At 35.8% G+C, this 18528-nt stretch overlaps 1 long non-coding RNA gene across 1 annotated transcript; it reads right to left on the reverse strand.

Annotated features, from left to right (window-relative positions):
• Window positions 1-11827: 11827 nt before the first annotated feature.
• Window positions 11828-18253, reverse strand: LOC121659862. The gene is made up of 4 exons (XR_006014486.1): window positions 18143-18253; window positions 17422-17471; window positions 14773-14863; window positions 11828-12829 (listed from the first exon to the last, which is right to left on the reverse strand). It is a non-coding gene; the product is annotated as an uncharacterized LOC121659862 (long non-coding RNA).
• Between the last annotated feature and the right edge of the window lie 275 nt (window positions 18254-18528).

Here is an 18528-nt window from a genome sequence, read left to right on the forward strand (position 1 = left end):
GTGTGTGTAGTATGAGCTGTAGCAACCAGTCTCTATGAGGAAAGTCACATTTTTCCAGTAAGTTTTTAGTCACAAAAGAAAATAGAAGCTTCAATTTAGAATTACAAGCAACTTTGAAAGGAAAACCAACAGCATATGACATAGAAGATTTTGTTCACACTTAAATAGACAAGCTGGAAAGACCCACTCTGATTCTAAAATTCAGAAAATGGAGAGCATGAAGGAGATTGGGGTTTCAGAGGAAAGAAATGTAAATGAAATATTGACTTCTCATAGTAGTAGAAAAAGACATTACACAGATAGTCTAGTTATCACATATCTAGGACTTCTTCACTCGTGAATGCACTCTTTGGGAGTAGTAAGACAGCAGGAAACAAGGGAGGTATTTATTTGAAGCTGTAAAAATTGGGAATAAGAAATACTGTAATCTTGAACATCCATCAGAGCATAATTGCTGTTTTCCATTTAGTGGCAAAGTATGACTTTCCAAGGACTGCTGGAAGTATCAACATTTCACAAGGACACCTCTGATGATGAGCGATGGTCCTGATGTCCTAGTAAGAAGCTTTAATATCTTTTTTTCTCGCCTTGCCTTCATCCCTTGCTATGCCATGCTGCCAGTTATAAAAGCTCAGTGCAATCCCCAGAGTTTATAGAGAAAGTGCATTAGGTGTAAGGAGGGTAAGGCAGACATTTAAGGCAGACACATGCTTTGGCAGTTTGTGTGAACTGATGAAAAGCAGCAGCTAACTCCTTTAATGGAGCAAGAGAAATGTACTCCCCTTTTGAATCACTAGCCAGACAGTACCAGAGCAAGTAATCTGAGATAGAAGTTCACAGCGTTTTTATGTAAAAGTACACATTCACAAACCTATCAGTAACGTAGACTTCCACTAGAAAAAAAAAATTCTCATTTTTTTTCTGGGTTTGCATTAATTCTATACCTATCTCTACAAAGTCAATTACAGTTTAAAAACCTGTGTTAATAAAAAGAAAATTGAGTCTTCTTTTTAAAGCTATATGATGAAACTGTACACAAAGTGAGAGGCAGTGAATTTAAGCATTTGGGATTCGGACTTCGACACACTTCTGGAACAGAAATCTCATCAGGAAAGGAGAACACAATTAAAACAGCTTTCTCTTGCATTGGTTCATTCACATTAGGTACGAAAAGTTGCACACAGCAGAAGAGTCTCAGCCTAGATTAGCAATATCATTTTTTCACAAGGTGCAAGGAGAGTAAAGAGCAATTAAAACATGGTGTAAGCAAGCACAATCACTTAGCTCTGAAAAAAACCACAAAACCCACCTAGTTTTAGATAGTAAAATAAAACTTCAAGTGATTAAATATTCACTTGAAATTTTTTCATTCTTCTAATAACACAGCTTCCTCTTACACCACTACTATGAGTTCCTCTTCTACTCTCTTGAACATAAGCATGCTGTATCTAAAAACTAATAAGATCTACAATGGAGTTTTTGCTAGACTCATTACAGTTTGCTGTCAAATGGTCAAATCCACATAATTATTTTCTACCAATATTTTTGTGTGCATTCCCTCTGACTGTATAAAAGAGCTAGTGAACGTATTATATATTTAAAGGTCCTCAGCAAGTCATTAAATAACTATTATAAATAAAACTCCTTTGAAGCAAAGTGAAATACAATAAAATCAAGACTTTTTTAAAAAAATCCTTCTGATTAAGAGGAGTTTGAGCCAACAGAAATAAGCCCATTATGATAATATTAATGAACTAGTACTGACAATGTTGTTGTTTAGTTGAAAAATAAGATCTTCACTGAAATATGAAAAGTCTGACAACCCATAATTTAATTTAAAAAAAAAATTATTCCTTCACCATCCCCATTTGCATCAAGCAAATTTCTTGAATGCGATCCTCAGTTGTGCCATGAAGATACGTCTCTCTCTTTTTTTTAAGCCCTTCAGAATTCTTAGTCACAATGTTTCAGAGTTTGCTTTGCAAAGATGCTGTGCATGTAAATGCAGGATTCTTTCAATTCTTTCATTTGAGAAATAACAGTGCTATGAGACATTAATTATGGACCATGGAAACAAACAGTAGTGCTTGCCCTAAAGTCCTTACCTAACTTTACAGCAAATCTCAAAAATGTGGATAGTTTCCACATGTATTTTTCTTCACCATTGGCTGCAAGTATGGAGACTCATTGGCTAAATAAATACCAAGGAAAGACAAGAATCCTTAGTGTGTAAACTGTTGTTTGTTAATGGGCTTGAATAGTTCACAAAGCCTACAGAATTGTCTGCCTCTGACCTTAAGACACTCTTAAATCAATTTAGTCTGACAATATTCGGCTCTTCCTGAGCAGTGACCCAGAGGCTGATTCTAGCTCTCTGGAGATTAGCCAGACCAGTTTGTATCCAACAGTAGCTCTAGTGCTTTTCTTCTGCTCGGAATCTCAGCAGAAAGTGTTCCAGCACATTTAACACATGCACTGTGTGTGTGCATGCACTTCCACAAGTGCACAGACACCTCTAGTGTTTTTAATGTTTTAAGAGATCAGTATTATACCAACAATATATTATCAGTTATTCATTAATAACTTTAATAGATGAGAATATCTATTTGGTATTGTACCCCAAGACAGGTGTATGCTTGAAAACAGAAAACAAGTCCCCTACCTTTTAAGGGCCCTGGTTCCTTTCCTGCATGCCTCTTTTCACATGTTGTCCTTGCACACTAATGCACTGTACCCCAGAGTTTTACTATGCAAGCACCCAGCACGGTGAGAACTCTGAAACACAGAGTAGCACTACAGTGTGAATCATTTTGTCACTCCTTATATGTTATGACAAAGTTGTAGTTCTCTCCATCGTACAACAGACCTAAACCTCTGTGATGTTAATCTGACACAGCATTAAATTTGTAAGGGAGTACAGCAAAGAAAGATTTTAGGAATGCTTCTAATATTTTTGTGTTGATGAATGCCCCAGGTTCCATGGTAAGAACTGCCTCTGCTTCTTTGCAAAGAAGCAAAGCTGACGATTGCAAATGATCAGCTGTTGATTTGTCTAGGTAATTGCTAAATGTCTTCTAGTAAATTCTCCAAAATCTGATGTCATCTGTCTCAACACCACACTAGCTTCTTAATAAGCATGCTTTTTTAATGACAAAACAACCTCCAAAGCCACAAGACTGATGAATGAGAGTTTTTATTTACTGACCAGCTGACTGCATTCCACATTGCTACAGTTTTGCCATGGCTCATACTGATGAGCCAGCTAACAAGTGATTGCAATTCCTGGAACTAGAGAACAGACACAGTTTTGAGAAGTGTTGCACAGCCTCACTCCATTTAAATTAGCTAAAATAAGAATGTAAAACAAAGTGCACACACATATAGAGAGTCTAAGGACACTCTTGAGTGATGGAAGCAGTGAAGTTCGCTGTGAAGACATAGTTACCATTTGATTTATCCAAGTTATAGAGATTCGTATGCAGATGTAAAAGCTGCAGCATCTGTGAAAGCACTTCAGTGCAATACTTAAAAGCACTGTGGTGTACCATGTGGTACGGAAGTAGGCAATTGGTATTTACTGCAGAGAGTGGATCAAAACCAAGAAGGCTGGAGACATAAATGAGTACTGTTTATGAGAGGTCTATGATCATATTCACCTCAGGAACCAAATGGTTGGTGTCAGCCTGCACCATTCATCTTCAGGTGGCAAAATAAGTGATAATGATGAATCTAATCCACACAGCCAACAGCTTTACTAGCAAGGTAAATCATATTTACCATTATCCATTTTTGAAGTATGTGCCCTAAATATTAATTTACAACCTTCCATAGCTCTTATCTTATAGGCCAATATTTTTCATTAACTAATTTTCAGCCTTTATATTTTCATATTATTCTTCTGGATACTTTTAAACAATGTGGAGCCCACTGAAGCTTTTTAGATGTTGTCAAGCCTTTCCTGTGCAATGAATTCATATATGCAGTTAACTAGACTTGGGCCTCAGACAACAAAATATTGCCCAAACAGCAACTTAACTATCTGAAATAAAAGATGAAGCCATGTTCTAAAAGGGGCAAACAAGACAAAACAAGAGGACTTAATTACAGATATCTTTACATCATATCTGAACCTACTTTTTTAGACGTCCACTACCAGTTCTCACAAAATACTGCACAGAACATAAACATCTTCCAATTACACTCATACAACCTCCAACAAATCCATGATCTAGAGGTGTCATCTTTAGACATAGAATTCATAGAATTTTGAGAACTTTTATTTCTTGCTATCAGGTAGTTTTTAAAAACCATATTTGCCTGTGGCAAAGAAGTTTAACAGCTTACGTTTGCTTTGTGGATAGAAACAATTTTTGTTTACCTATTACTTTCACTTGATGAAATTTTAGTTTAAGATTGGTACAGAGAGTGAATAGTTACTTATCTTTCTATGTCTGGAACAACTTGACAAGCTTTTTTTACATTCTTGTCTCTGCACATCTTTTAATTTCTCTCATTACAGATTGAAAATTCCCACTTGGTTAATTTTTAGCTCACATGGAAATGGTTCCATCCCTTACATCCTCCATGTTGACCATGTTTGGATTTTTTTCTGCAGTTTCCCTAATTTCTACTTCCTCCTTTTTTAAAATGAAAAAATTGGCACTGTACCCAGTGCTAAAAATGCAGCAGCATTGTAATTTCTCAATTTGCTTTCTAATCTTTCCCTAGTAAATCCTAATACACTATTCTTTTGCACCATTACTGATAACTGAGCTACCTCTTTCATTTAAACTACCATAAACCCAGTGTCTTCATTCGAAATATTAGGATATCTTGTAATTGATACAATTCATGTTCTTCCTTAAGAAATATTCTTAAAGAATGATTAAGGTAATATCTTCTATATAAAACAGAAAAAAACCCCATAAATCACTCCTTTCCTTGCTAAGAAATATGTTTTACCTTGATATTTAATTTGAGCAGAGTAATCACACTGGTTTATTTTTTGGGGAATTTGGCTAGATATAATTCCTAGGTATAATACAGAAAACTGAATCTACTCAAGATGTCAACTACGAATTTGCAAGACTTTTTTTTTTTTTTAAATAAACTTCTATATGGTTTATTCCTAAACAAAACGGTCACCTTTAAAAAAATGTGCAAGGAGAATATCTTGCCTTATATCTCTCCTCTTGTGCACTCTTCCTACATTCATTGCTGTTCTTGTGGATTGTAACTTCTACATCCATATTTAAATATACACCCCTTATGAGAAGGATGTTATCTTTATTCTCTTACTTATTTTGCATAGGTTCTGGAATTTTATTCAAAATTTGATAAGACATCTTTCTTAATCCTTTTTACTTCTGCAAGACCCAGCGTTTCTGCTATCTGTTCTTACCATTTTGACAAGAATAGTATGCCTAATTTCCCTGGAAAAGCATTCCAGTAGTTCTTTTCACTGAATTCTGCCTCCTGAGATTTCACAGAATCACTGAGCATTCATTTCAGTTAGGCCACTACAGTTTTAATGAACAGCAACTCTTTTGACCACATGACATCTAGACAGCATGTGAAAGCTTAAAGTGTTTCATCACCAGGTCTTTGGACACTGGTTCACACTGAAGGCATAGATTAAAATTGGGACCAAGCATCTCTGAGTCCATGTTGCATTTGGAGTGGTTACACAGCAGGAACTGTTAGAAAGGGAATGTTTGCAAGACTGGGCACTTACCCTGTTACTGCCAGTACACACACCATATACAGAGGAATTACAGCAGGACATTACTGGTGATTAAATGAATTCTTAAAGCAATGACTATACATCAGTGTCATAGCAAAACCCAGTTGTATAGCTATGGAATAAGACAAAATAACACAGTTCCTTAATCTTATGTCCAATAACAGTATGATTCAGTGTAAGATAATGTATCAAATAGTGTGTCCTACTCTTTTTGGACATTAATCTTGACAGAAAAATCTTTAGCTTTGTATGGATTAGTCAATGCAAATTCATTAACTACTTGTCATGCTTCTAATACAATCTGCCCTGACCCCAAAGACTTGACAGTGTAGTGTTAATCAAACCTACAGAAGTTCTCATACACACAAAACAATCTGTTTCAGGTTAGACAGATTATTTTTCCCTAAGAAAGGGGGAAAAAAGGTTGGAATAAAGCATGTGAGAAAAATATTTCAAAACATAACTCCACTTTATATTTTTTCAAATCCTTTACTATTAATAAAATCATTCACAGTTTTCTGTATTGAAAGGGAAAATAAAATCAAGGACAGTTTTGGTTTGGTTATTTTTAAGTTGCAGCTAGAAAACTGCCACTTCTTTAAGGTAGCAAATCTACCTTACAAAAATGAAATGAAAACTTGTTTTAAATTAAATGAATATGGTTTTTTACCCAAAACAATATTTCAGGGAGATTTATATAAATTCATGCTACATAGCTATTTGCTACATAATGCTTTGATCTTATTAGAAAAAATACTGGTCACTGAACCCAAAGATACATCAAGGAATGGGGAAGAAGGGGTGCGCAATATCTGTCTGCCTTGAGCTCATAAGCCCAAAAGATAAGATACCTACTTATGACTGGGTTAGTGAACAGCATTTTTTAGCTCAATTTTGTCTCTCAGACTTGCAGTCCACAATAGAGCATATTAGCTCTTTTACTTCTGTATCACATGCTAGCAAACTGTAGCGTTAGCAGTCATTAACAAAAACAGCTTACAGCCATATTGTGGACCAATCTCTATAGTTTTGACTTGTGCCTTTTTAAAAACCTTTAAACAATCATCAAGAGAATTTGTCTCATCAGTCTCAGATACACCCAAAAAGAAATGTAAATAATGACCTAATTATCAAAATAATTGCACTTCATACAAAAATAATTTTTTTCTTCGTTTTGGCCTTTGCAGCAAATTTCGATCAGAATAATCACATGCAAAGGCTTTCCTTTCAGGTTTTCATGTCCAGTTGCTGGTGCCAGGCATTTGGTTTTATCTGTCTGACCATGACTTAATATATAAAATCTTCCTAGTTTAATTGATTTAATTAAAGTTTTAATTAATTAAATATCACTCTTCCCTAAATCAAGCCTTACTCTTCTCAAGTGATACGTTTTAAAACGGAACACTTTCAGACTTGCTAACAACAGTTGTATGTACTCAGTTTCATAGCAGTCCTCTGTTCCAGATGCAGCTAATCACCAAGGAAGTTAAGTCAGCAGGTGCACCACAAGTTTGGTGCTCTTTATTAAACTGTGGCTATAACTGCTTAGACAAACCAAATATGAAAAAAAGAGTAAACTTCTGAGCATACTTCAGTGTACAGTCAACAGAAATCTCCATGTAATATGCATTAAGATACATAGTAATTTATAATATTTTATTATTCCTATAAAATTCCTTTGTAAGGAAGCAAATAATATTTTTCTGATTGTTCCTGGAAATTAAAAGAGTATGAGAAGGATTTCAGTGCAGTATTTTTAAAATCTTTATAATCTCTTATTTTTAGAGGCAAATATCATCTAAGTTATACTTTTCATATGTGAAATCAAGCACTCAAAAATATGTATGTGAATCTCTTAATTGTCACGAAGAGCGTTCTGCATTCATTAATGGTATCAATAATGGAAGTTCTGTATTGCTGGTGAAACAAGGTTCAGTAGTAAACTTTCATGATATTGTAGCCCCAGAAACTATTTGATTAGGGTGATATGATATTTCTTTTACCAACTATTAAAGGAAGCAATAAATGCTGAGATAAACAAAATATTGGTTCCTAAACTAGGTATAAAGCTTTGTAGATAGGGATAAAATGAAGACCTGAATATATGACTAGATATTTTAACTGGCAATGGTTAAAATTCCATAATTAAGATTCCATAATCTAGTGCAATAGCACACCAGAGAAACCTGATAGCAAAACCAAGCATCATTTTAAAAGGTATGATCCACACAAATGCAAATAGGCCAATTTCCTCATTTTACCTATAGTCCTTTCCAGTGACAATACTGAAATGCCACTTTGTCCATCTCCTGGATCTGGGAGAGCAAGACCAACATATTAAGGCTATATTTTGCAATACATGTTGAGAAAACTGGTTTACACCTGAGATCATTTAAGTGAAAAGAATCTGTAAAGAAAGAATAAAATAGACAGTCTATAATATCAAAGTGATGAAATTTGTTTGCTTAAAAATGTCATAGTGTAGAACAAAGGATGACATCTTAGGATGGCATGGGAAGATTCATTACCGGAGGAAAGGTACTGAAATAGTGGCAGACACATTTGGGTTGTAAAGGAATAGTAGGTACAGCAAGTTGGTCATGAAATACCAGTTAAACGAAGCTAGTAAAAAGAAATAGCTTCTATTCCTCTTGAACCAAGCTTCATACAATTATCTTTCATGACATTTGCAGATCCAGTACAGTCTTGTCCAAGTTCTAAGCTTTTTTCATAGAGACACAAAACTTGACAATATTAAAAAAAATGTGTCGCAAAAATCTGAAACAAGAGTTTGTTCAAGAAAAACTGGGTTCACTAGAAAATCAAAACACCATTTTAAAACAATGGCATGGTAAAAGATTGGAGGACCTGCTTGCAGATGACTTGCAAACAGCAGAATGATGACAACGAGGTATTGGCTTGCTACCTACCATACTATTTTAGTTTTAACTACCTGGTTCTAGTTTGCCCTTTAATACATTTGGCTACAATGGAATTCACCTGTCTCTTTGAATTTTCATCTGTTTATTCACTTCACTGTTTTTATTTCATTTTACAAAAATCTTTAGTTACCTCTTTTTGCACATAGGGCTGTTTATGGATTTATCTTCATAACCAAAGGCTGTATTTCTTAAGTAATTTCATTAGTTTCTGACTTGTTTAGGAGGGTCCGATAGCCCCCCCCACCACCCCCACCCCACTTTTATGCTAGCTCCTTAATACCTTTTTTTTAATATTCTGCTAGTTATACTGGCTATCTTGAGACAGTTTTCTCTGACTGTAATTCATCCAGAGATTTGCCTTGAAGGGATTAAATGTATAAGTCTCAACCTTGTTATCAGCTAATTTCATGGTTTGTTTTACCTTCAAAAAGAAATGTCTTTAAGCCCATGAAAGTAATTTCTTGCATAGTCATTAGATCTGCTCTTAATCACATGCATGGTTTTGAAGGTTCTCTACCAGATTTTCTTTACTGCTGAGAGATATCTCTGACACCGAGGTGAAGTCATAGCTAACATGTAGGCATTTGGAGATTTCTCTCCTGAACATTTCAAAGATCTATGTAACACACACCCAGATGACAGGGATGGGACTGCTGCTGGATCTTGAACCTATATACCACGCTTCACATTTAGATTAGCCAGATGTTAAGAAATGAAAGACCAGTGCCAGATAAGATTATCAAATTGCTATATATAACATTTAGCATCTTAATACACTGGAACACGATACTTTAGAAGTAATAAAAGTCACACAAGCTTTTTCAGGGCTTTTTTAGGTTATCCAGCACTACTTTGTCCTCAGTCCCTTAGGCTCTTTTGAAAAACTTTCCCAGAATAATTTAGGAAAAGGCTTTAATAACCAAAAGCAAATAAATTAATCATTAACTAATATATAATCATCTTTCTTGTTTAACTAAACTGAAGCGAGCAGACACCATTGTCCCAGATATTTAACCAAACAGCTTAATTGATTTCTGAGTTGAGAGCTGCTAACGTTTCCTGTTGTCTTTTACAAAGGCACCCACTCTGAACTCTCATACAGAAAATATAAGGGCAGGGAAATTGCTGTCTCCTGTCACCCCTTTGCTACACAAATTGCTGCCACACATTCATTCTCAATCAAAGACCAGGGATTCAGTCTTGCATATTGAGAAAAGGTTTTTGGTCTCTATACACAGAAGATCAGCAAACTGATACTAATAAAACTGCTCTCCTAACTTGGAGTGTGCTGAACTTCTAGCAAATTAAGTTTGCTTCTCTAGAAAATGATTTTATATACCTGGTGTTTCCTTTGCATTTTTGTTAACTCAGATATACTATGTCTAACATCTACCTTTTCACTTCTTTTTCGTGCTGTCATATCACTGACTGAAACAGGCTATTCCTTACTAAAGTACTATGAAAGAGGATGAAATCATCATGATGTAGATAGTAATGTAAACCAGACCCAAGGAATGAAATCACTGCTTTGCAAAACCAATCACTGAAAGGTCTAAAAACTTATTATACTTAAGTTCATTTAAAGGATGAAACTTTAAGAAGACATTCTTCTCTCAACATCCATTATGACACAAACATCATGCTCCTGCTCTATTTCCTCAAAGAAACAAAAACATTGTGGTCAAAAATAATTTTTAAAAATTTTACAATAATTGGCTTTGATATCAAAACAGGTATAAACACTATAGAGACATTTCTGGGTTTAGTTTTAGTTCTGTCTCACTCTAATGTCTATAGATGAACTTTTATTTTTATATTTTGAATATTTATTTAAATATATGTAAAAATAGATGAAATTCCTGGCAAGTAATAGGAATTCTTATATTTTCCATGAAAATTCAGTAGAGACAATATTAAAATACACAAATAAAACAAACAAATTTAAAAGAATAAATTTTCAAGCAATTAACATATAAAATGCTCCTATTTATTTTCTGCTGCATTCTGTGTTCTCATATCAGTCACCAGCTCTGAAAGCAAGTATCTTAGTCTTTTTCTTCTTAATTTACCTCACGGGAAGCATATTATTTTGGTCAAAAAAAAAAAAAAAAAAAAAAAAACCAAAAAAAACAAACCCCAAATTTTAATTTCAATATAAATACCAGTGTTTTGAAACCACAATGACTCTGCAATGTCACTGTTAGGAAGTCATCCATCCCTATAGAGAAAAGACAATTTCAACATCCTTTTCTACAAGAAATTTGAAAATAATGTGGGAAAGCAGTTGTCGAGTGGAAAATTATTAAAGAAAAATAGAGCAATGTAAAAATAGCAAAGCATTTCATATTGCACCAATCAAACTGATTGCTTCAGAAGAGCAGGTGCCTCACAGGGGTCTAGCACTTACCTTCTCTCTATGGGCACTTGTACTACTTCTTTGTATGGCCTATATCTACTGCAGAGTAAAAGCTATATTTTGATAGCTACTGTTTTAAAGAAGATTATGTTGCCAGAGAAAAGTTTTAATAGAGAAACCGTATCCAATTCTAGCTATATCTGTTTATGCAAGATCCACAGTGTGCAGATGAAGAAATTGTCACCAGTATGTTGCAAAGCAGGATGGGTCTCCAGCCATGCAATCATGAAATTTGCTAAATTAGGAGAAAAAAGGATTTAATTATCGTTGAGAGTTACCCTTCTGCTATATTGAAAAAAATTCCTGATAGTTGTCCTTAAACTCTTTTGCCCTCGAGATTCCACAATGTTCCTCTTATTCATCTGTTTTGCCACATACTCTTAAGGAAGTTATCTCTGAAAAAAAAAAAAAATCCTCTTTTTCAACTTACTAGCCAGAGGTCTGAAGTCTCCTTTGCAACTATAACAAAGCTGGGGAAACCTTCAGTCTTGGATGTCTCAAAGAAATAAAGAGTCATAGAAATGACTATGTCCATGTTTTGATCAAAAAATGAGTATGACCCACTCATGAGTAGCACTTTCATTCTGACAGCAGGTTGGGCCTTAGTAAAAGAGACACAATTTAGTCCAGCTCAGACATTGGCCTATTAAATTTAACAAAGTTGTCAAATGCAGGGGTGATTTACTGCCACATGGTGATGAAATCCATACACGGGTAAACTGATGGGGTTATTTAATGGTTAATAAGGGATGTCTAGTTAAAAATTAACAGAGAAATAGTTTATACAATTATTAACTGAAGACTAGATAATGAATGCAAGGTAAAACATAATTAAACTAGTGAATAATTACCAAGGGAATTAACTAATAATTAACCCAGAAAAGAAATTAATTTGTGTAGGTTACCTTAAAAGTGGCTGAAGTGTAAATCTGGTTGTGGATGGTTAACATGCATTGAATTGACAAAGTGACCAATGAATCAAAAAATTAATGATTGATGGGGATATACCAATTAACCCACGTTAATTATTAAGGAGCCATTAATTAGTTAAACCTGATAGCTTGGTGAAGAACTGCAGCTTCTTAACAAGTATACATTCTTTTTAATGTTATCATAGCTTGAATGACTTGGATTGATATTAGTTCTGCCAATTTTAAGCAAACATTTTAAGTTTTGGAGTGCTGAGACACATAAAGACTTTATTTGTTTATACAGATCACAGCTCATTGTTCACTCTTGGGAATGTGTATTTGATAAACGAAAACAAAATTATTTTGAAATACATGTTGCTATTTTCCCCAGCCAAATTAGAAACATCCTGCCCTTATGTTCAACAAACACAGTGGGGTGTTCATATTTAAAGATTTCGTCTTGCATATGTGCAATTTGTCAGGTAGTTTATGAATATTTACATATTAATTGGCCTGACATCTGTCATAATTGCATATTAATTATTTTTGTTTTAATCAGATAATTGATTTATTATTCTGCTGTCTGCAATTCTAAGGGAACATCCCTGAGGGAGAATGCATGCATGCACACAGATTTGGTCTTCTGCCTACAACACTCCTCTACTGATGATCTGAAAAAGTCCTGCTGTTGTTTTTTTTTAGTAGAAAGAGCTGCATTTTAGAGTTTGACCCAGTGCTTGTTAAGAGTTAGCTGAAAGACATCCATTGACTTCAGTGAGCTTCAGCGCAGGCCTGTAGTCAGTGTAACAAACCATTTCTGAAAAAGCAGAATGACAGAAATCAATGGGCTTTTTGATTTTGGATCAATGGAGAATTACAATTTCAGTATATAAATTATACAGCAAGAGGAGGTTAAGTTACAGATGTGGAAGAGTAGCAGACACTGCATCGGAAAGGGGCACTGGTTCTGCGTAGAGATGGTAAACCGCAAATGAACAGAAATAATGTTCAGATTCTTAATTCACTGAAAATCAACACTTCAAAGGAATTAACTAAATATATAAACTTCACTAAACAGTGTTTTCTGATGAGACAAACATGTTTTGTGAAGTGTCAAAAAAACAGGTCACTGTGTTGTAGCAGTGGGCTGTAGGAAATTTATCTAGGATAACTCTTGGACTAGGGAAGGAAATGCTAGAGCCTGCTTAATCCCAACCAGCTCAGGAAAATCTGAAAACACTGGTTCCTGTTAGAGCAGAGCTCTAACAGTGTAGATTACTATGAGAGCAGTAACCTGCTGACCACTCGACAGAAGTATAAACATTTTAAAAAGAAGGTTTTCCCACCCAAATCTGACTGATTTCAGACAATTAGAAAAGCCTGAAGTTTTAGCACCTTCCCACCCTGAAGAAGTGGGAAGAAATAAGTGTTTGGATTACTGGCACAATAAAACCAGTCCATTGCTCACATAAAAAGCCTGAGCATGATGTTCACATGACATGAGTCAGCCTGGAGCACCCATTTAAGTAGTGTACCCGCTTCGTGCTGATCAGGAGAGGAGGAGAAGAAGAAAACAACTCCAGAGGTGATCCCAAGCCACAGCTGTAATAAGGCATGGCAGAGGAGACTGGAGATGGAAAGCAAATTGATACAAAAGGGCCATTTTCATGTTCAAAGCAATGAGTATTCAACAATTTGCCAGTTATGGCTCGTCTGATGCCAAATCTCTCCACACTTTTCCCCAAAAAGGTTCATTTTATCCAACATCACCCTTATAAATATAAAGTTAACTGAAGTTTCAACCATTTGAAATCCAGATGCACAAGTAACTGCTTATCTGCATCTCCACCATAATATGAAAGGCAGGAATGAGAAAAGCCTCAGCAATATTCTGTCATTACCACATGGCAATTAGAGTACTATATATATTTCACTTGACATTTCATTGATATAGCCACTTCCAGTAAGTGTATTACATCTTTGAACTGGCCTATCCTAACGGACTCTAGCATGGATTTGGATTGGCACCAGTATCACTTCAAATGCTGCCAGGTCCCTCAGCCATTCCATTTGTAACTTTCACATCATTTCTCATTCACAGTTTAGACCTCGAGCAGAAAGGAACTGCGTGGAAGCCTGCCAAAAGAAGTGTTTATTGTTTATAAATTACGAACAACGTGTGTATTTCTGCAATTGGCAGTTTCTATCTTAACCAAAGCAAGCTTTATTTATAGAAAATTAGAACATCTTGTTTTGTCCTGTGTTATGGCAGATTGTCTTAGTTGAAACAAAACACATGTATGAGCCACATTAAAAACTACGGCTTAGTTTGTCCAGACCCAAAAGGTACATCCTAGTTCTTGCATTATTAAAAGTCATTACCACTAATTAGGATACGGAAGTAATATTTTATACATATCTAGGGGGAACCTGGTTACTTTTCATGACCTCTGCAATTTTCTACATAAGCCTTAATGTTTGCAATATCATCTGACTTTAGTGCCAATCCACAAATGGAAAATGGCAAATCAGATACTAAATCTGAATGCTGAAAGTATTACTGAAAAAATAAGTTTTAGAATGTTTCTTCTGCATTTATTTGAACAGCATCACATTTATTTTTTCTAAAAGTAGTATCAGAAATGCATGCACAAAAAATAAGTTCACTAATTTCCTGATTTTCTTTTTAAAATCTTGTCTAATTTTCTATTTCTTATAAAGAGACACTAAAGGATCACGAGAGAGCTGTTATGAAAATACCTGCAATAGTGATAGAAATATTGAGTAGCTCTGAAGTATTCATTTCCAAATAAAAGCTTGACAGTGCGATTTCAGTTCCACAGAGCAGAGTCTAGCAATATTTGAAAATAATGAGAAACAATTACTTGCGGCATTGATAAATATCTTGGGAATATTGCCACAAAGCATTGTGATTTTTTAAGAACAGGTACAATATGTTTTATTTTCAAAGCTAATTTATATCTAAAGTGTATCTTGACCACATAATTCAAGTTTAAAGCAATCACCTCTACAGAGGAAGAGCTGGAATGGAAGGGGGAAACAAATGGAATAGAAGAAAAGGAAAGGGGGAATAAAAGGAAAAGACACAGAGAGAGAACAAAAGCGTATCTTAAACCACTCTCACTCTGTCTTTCTGCAAGTTGTACAAGATGGATGATCAGGAGAGCAATGGAAGAGGGACTGGTTTGGAAGCTTATATAAGAGAGCATGAAACAGCCAAGAGTAGGAATCCTCCCAGAGTTTTGTAAGGAGGCTGCTGAGACAGCCAAGAGTGTGCCCTTCCTGCTGCCAGGAGGCACAGCCTGACACTGCTGCACCTCAGTGGCACTACCCTCATCTCATCACTGCTCTTCAAACTGACTGGGTGCACAAAACAGTGTTAGCTGCTTTTTGGGCTTTTTTTTTTTTTGGTCTGGCATCAAGGAGACTATGACGGCAATGCTGAGTGTGGGAATCACCTGTGTGATGGTAGAGGGGAATCTATGATTACAAAGGAATTTCTCCCCCCGTTTCAGAGATGAAAGTTACCCAGACTGGGAGTTGCCAGTCCAGCCAAAGTACAGTTCTGGGACAAGGAGAACAGCAGCAAGCTGTGCACAGACCCTCCTGCAAAGGGTGCCCGGAGCCATAGCCTGGCATGCTCCCTCACATCCCAGAGAAAAGCCCACCCAGGCTGTGCAGGTGCAGGGCAGGAATGCAGGGGCACGTACAATGGTGGAGCATGAAGTGCACCTTGCACTAGCTGTGAAACAGCTGAAAAAAATGAAGGGAATTAGGAGTTAACAGAATGAGAGAGAAGGTGGGAAAGCAAGGTCTGTGGGGACATGAACACCATGCCACAACCCTTTTATTATGTTTTGTTCTTGTATAGAAACCTGTATGTCACAGCCCCTGCCTTGTATTAAATAAATAAATCTGGGAATAATACCATCTCTCTCTTCTCTACAAGCTTGACAGGTTTCATTTTAACACTATTTTCACCTCCACCTTCCTGGAAAGTGAACTCAGAAGGTAGCTGCTCTGGAACCTCCTTCCCGAGATCAATCCAAGAGAAAGATAAGTACAAGTAAAAGAAATTACGTGTAGCATATAAAATGTCACTTTTACAAATATATCAGCATAATATAAGTCTGATTTTGCAGGATTTGCAGCCATACATGGACATACACAATTTCGTCCTTCCAGTCACTGAAAAACACAATTTAAAGCAACTTGAACACTGAAAGATCTAACACTATTTAATTTCTATGTGTATCAGCTGTGCACGCTTAGAAATTTGTCTGTTACACCTGTAGCTCATGAGAGAGCACACAGCACTGAGACCCTGGTGTTCTGCCTGTGACACAGCACAACTGAAAAAGTACATAATTTAAAGTTACAAAAAAAAAAGTACTATAGCATAGCCTTCCTACATGCCTCAGAATATTTTAATATCCCTGATGGGGGTTTCTAAGTGGCAGCTGTTTTAATTCAGACAGCATATTTATAGCCCTTATATCTCCATCTCCCTGTGTGTCACATTCTCCACCAGAGAGGCAGCTACTGAACATGCCTAGACTTTGGTCTTATTTTGGCCCTGTTTGATTCATCTGATCTCTCGGTAGCCAGTAATTATAGCTATATATATAACCTTTAGCTTTCCAGTGATATGTACGGTTACACCTCTCCTTTCATCTGTAAAATCCTTTAGCTGAGTGTTCTGAATTCATTCCTCTTTCGGGGATAATGCATGTCTCAGTGTTTCTGCAAGGGTACAGATCAGGGGCTATGGTGCTAATTTAACATCAGCATCACTACTGGAGAAACAGTTATACTCTGTATTGACTAATTTTTCTCCTGTGACTGTATTGAACCTGCTCCTCAACCTTTTCTTCACAGAATGCCATCACCATCTAAGTAATACATCATCAGTGCAGTTCACTCTGATGATGTATTATACTAACATATCATTAGTGCAACAGCAGAGCAAGGCGCTTTGATGATGTATTAATGCAATACATCATCGGAATGAGTCACTCCGATGATGTATAACTCAAAAGATGGTACTACCCAGGGAAACATGGACATTCAATAAATCAGGAACAACATTAAAGAATAAAATCTAGGACATCTTCTAAGGAAAAACAAAGCTTCGGAAAGCTTTGAATGAATATAGCACGAGGTTTTCCTTCAACCAAAGGCAAACAAACAAAAATAGAAAGAGATAGAATACAAATTGTCATATTAATTTTATCAGGAATGTAGATTTCTATAGAGTACAATTACCATGATATTCAAATTTGAATTCTCTTCTGCAATGACACAAGATATATGCAGGGCATTTTAAGTCAGTGAAAGATGATGTGATACAATTGGTAATATAATCACTCGAGACTTATCATATCCTACCTGGAAGAAGAGAAAAAGCGAAGCAAATGCAAAAAATCCAAGTCTCTTCCCTGCAAAAAAAAAAAAGGTTGACACTTTTTTAAACTGCTGAAAGGAGTAGTTAAAATTTAGTGTTAAGATTTACTACACACTTTACATAAATCTAACAAATCAGTCTACTAACAGTAGTGCAAGCAGAAATGGCAAACTTTAAATAAGTATAGCACTGAGGATTAAAAGGCACTTAGCCATAAATATTTATATAAATGTGCTAGTTCTGTAGATATAGTTAATAGAAAAAAAAGCACACATCCATGGATTTACACAACTGGTTTCAACCTACCAAATGTCAAATCCTAAATACAGCAACTACTCATAAGAAAGCTACTAAATGCAATTCTGGGATACTTGCAAAATTTATAAGAAAGTTTAATTCGCAAATTTGAAAAAAAAAAAAAAATCTGAATTTCAACATTCTGAACAAACCTAATATGAAACAGCAACGTTTACTGGTCAGAGAAAATACGTATTTTGGGGGGGAAAAAAAGACAGAGGTTCTTTTCTCACTCGTCCTTCAGGTTTAATGGCAGGGACAGAAAATAACCACTGTATGAAATATCAGATGGCACTCTGCTTAAACAGTGAAAGACTTCTCTACTGTTACATGTTTATTTTTGGGTTTCTTATTCAAGCAAACACCCGGCTTTTGCTCACACATGCAGACACCCTACCCACCACATACCTTAACGTGCTTAAAAGGGGGTAACTTCCGAGCAAGTCTTTTATACCCTGAGACCTATTGTTCAGCAACAGCTCTGCAAATCCCCCTGCCAGGAGAACAGATAGATTTTTGTTGATGCTGTTTTGTTTTGTTTTAAATTGGCCTCAGCTGCATTTGATTGCTCCAAGCTTGTGGAGATTTTCCAGCTGAGGCCCTGCAATCCCCATTAGGATTTAACTCCTCAGTTTCACTTTCCTCAGCTCCCCAAATCCCAGTTCTGGTGATACAAATAATGAATGTGCTCATATGCATGTGTAGGCACGACAGAGAGAAAGCCTCAGTGTTTAAGTGGTAACCCTGAGCCTTTGTGTTCAGAATGAAGCCTGGTGCTCCCTGCAAGCAGTGAT

The sequence above is a fragment of the Corvus kubaryi genome, unplaced genomic scaffold (genome assembly GCF_017639235.1).
Source record: "Corvus kubaryi isolate FWS band 111438036 unplaced genomic scaffold, C.kubaryi_AGA036_p1.0 138, whole genome shotgun sequence".
NCBI lineage: Eukaryota > Metazoa > Chordata > Aves > Passeriformes > Corvidae > Corvus > Corvus kubaryi.